The following is a 2,630-nucleotide window of genomic DNA, read 5'->3' as shown; positions in this document are numbered from 1 at the left end:
CTTGCCTTGCATGCAGGAGGCACTGGGTTCAATCCCCAACACCACATAAAAAAACTAAATAAACAAAATAAAGGTATTGTGTCCATCTACAACTAAAAATAGAGAGAGGGGACCCAATTAGACAGACACTTCCTTACTCCTCCTTCCAAGTGGGGGATCCAATAGAAAACCTAAAACAGACACGAGGACAGAGGGGGCACCAATCAATAATATTGAGGAGAACGTGGACAGGGAAGGAGATAAGGACAGGAGCAGTATTTATACATTCCACACAGCTTATCTAATTAGCATAAACTAGATACATCAGTCAACCAATCAGGAATCTTTACACCTAATGGCTCGGTTTTGTTACTTCTCAAACCACTCCCTCTGACATTTTGCCAGGCATCATCCAGACTTGTTTACAACTGTAACATTCCCCTGGCAAAATGCCAGGTGTTATTTTGACTTGTTTACAGACTCTAACACCCCGCCCCCCACACACACCTGATTCCCAGCTCTGGGGCCCTTTCTCTTCGGAGAAGTCTCTGTAGCTTTTGTAATAAACCCGCTGCTTGCTTGCTATCTCTGTGTTCTGTGCGTCAATTCTTTGCTGAACTGAGACAACGAACCCAGTACCCCTAGATGGTTACAACTGGATCCTTAAGTTATCTCCAAGAGTAATACTCTCTAGTACAGTATTCGGAAACCCAGGGGGATTCCATCCTTTCTGGATTCAGGGGAGAGCGATATTCTAGCACTGGCCCAATTTTACTCCCCTTCTGGGGGGAAGGCAGGTAGTGCCACTTGCAGATCGCGGAGATACCCTCAGCCCCTGGTACCTGCGTGCTGTAGCTTCTACTTGCCACACTGCAGGTATCTGCCGAGCCACTCCACGCACTCCCCCTCGACGTTGGCCCTACAGCGATAATCCTCACTGGACGCCTCCCATTAGCGCTGGATAATCTGAGCCGCTGTGTCCGCGCAGTCCAGGAGCGCAGGTCCTCTTTCAGCTCACTGTAATCCACCCTCGTAGGCGTCCTGACAGTACCCGCGGAGGAGGCGCAGGTTCGGCCCCAGGATGCAGCCACGGAGAGTCTGGTAGGTATGAGCTCCTGGCACCGCCGCTCTTGTCAGGCCGGCCCCATGGACTTTCCCCGCGTGACACTGAGGGGCGGTGATTGATCAGAGCCTTTTCCCAACTGGAGTGAATCCCTGGGGCTTTCCCCAGGTCTACGTGACCCGCGAGTCCCGCAGCCTTAGGGTGAAGCTGGGCCATTCCGACCCGTTCATGGAGAATGAGGGTGTCTCGTGTCCTTCGCTCTGGGCCCAGGTCACTTACCTGCGTCGCTCTGGTCTAGCCGAGCAGGTTGTTTAGAATCACTCGGAAAGGCTGTGCACTGCGCTTGACGTGTGTTCCGGTCCCAATACTCAGGTCCCACCTGCTCCATCCATGGCACCCGCGGCTCTGCCCTGGGATTCACCATGTCGCTATCGAAGTGGCCAAATATTTAAGTCGTCCACGTAGCGGATAGAGATGTACCAGGCCTCCCCGCGGCAGGGCCGGGACACAGTCTTGGTGAAATACAGAAGGGAGTGGAGCCTGAAGATAGGCAGCAGCTGAGATTCTCCTCCTGGCACTGGACCCGGGGATCCTACGTTAGTCAGATAGGAAGGGCGGGCGCTGGAGCCCGTGAGACCAAAAAGGGGAGGAAGGATAAGGCGACCAGGCAGCAGGTAATGAGATGGGAGGATCAAGACAAGGAGCGGTGCGGGTGGGGAGGGTCTGTATCTCCGTGCAACCGCTACCAAGGCAAGATTTCCCCGGGTCAAGCGTCCCCGCTGGACTGTGCCCTCGCCCCTCCCCTAACAGAGGCCATTTCCCTTTAGACCCTGAACTCACCAGGTCTCGGTTAAGGCCAGGGTCTGAGAGTGCAGCAGGAGGAGGGTTTGCAGAGCCGGGACCCCCATCCTCGGGGTCTGGAGGATCTGAATCTCTGCGGGTCTGTGGGAACTCTATAACCCAGAACCGCAGCGATACCGATTGGCTTCTCTGGAAACCCAACACGCAATGGGAGCGAGAACTGGGACCACGTCATGAGTGTCCAGGCAGAGGGACGAGACACGGGTTTGGGAAAGGAGAAGTGAAACTCCTGGAGGTCGGGAATCCCCAGTGTGTGGCTTCCCTAACCCCGCCACCGTTCTAGGGTCAGAGACCGCCACCGTTCTAGGGTCAGAGACCGGTTAGAAATTAGTGTGGATTCCCAAAATAATTATGTTTACGTGGACATATTAAAGGTTAAAATCACTCTTAAAAATGTGACTCATTTAGAATATTACTAATAGCAGGGTAACATATAATATTTTTAAGGAGAAATAACTATTTCCCAAAAGAAAACAACCACAGTGAGAAAAGTGACCTTTTTGCATTTTACAGTTTTGCAATTCTTTTTTTTTTTTTTTTTGTATTTATCTCATTGGAAAATTCTAGACTTTCATATTTGGCATTTAACCTGTTATTTTGGTTGAAAAATAGAAAAAAATGCAGCCTCACACAAATATGTAGGAGGAATGTTTTTTCATAGCGTTTTAGATAACTGGATATTTACCATTAATACTACACTGAAATGACAGAGTGTTAGCTTCTTAAA

General features: G+C 50.5%; 1 pseudogene; it reads right to left on the bottom strand.

Annotated features, from left to right (window-relative positions):
- Positions 1–471: 471 nt before the first annotated feature.
- LOC125617659 lies at positions 472–2,110 on the bottom strand (annotated as a pseudogene).
- Between the last annotated feature and the right edge of the window lie 520 nt (positions 2,111–2,630).

Source organism: Marmota marmota, unplaced genomic scaffold (genome assembly GCF_001458135.2).
Source record: "Marmota marmota marmota unplaced genomic scaffold, marMar, whole genome shotgun sequence".
NCBI lineage: Eukaryota > Metazoa > Chordata > Mammalia > Rodentia > Sciuridae > Marmota > Marmota marmota.
The sequence above is the reverse complement of the archived record's forward strand: the minus strand, read 5'-3'. Positions and strand labels throughout refer to the sequence as shown.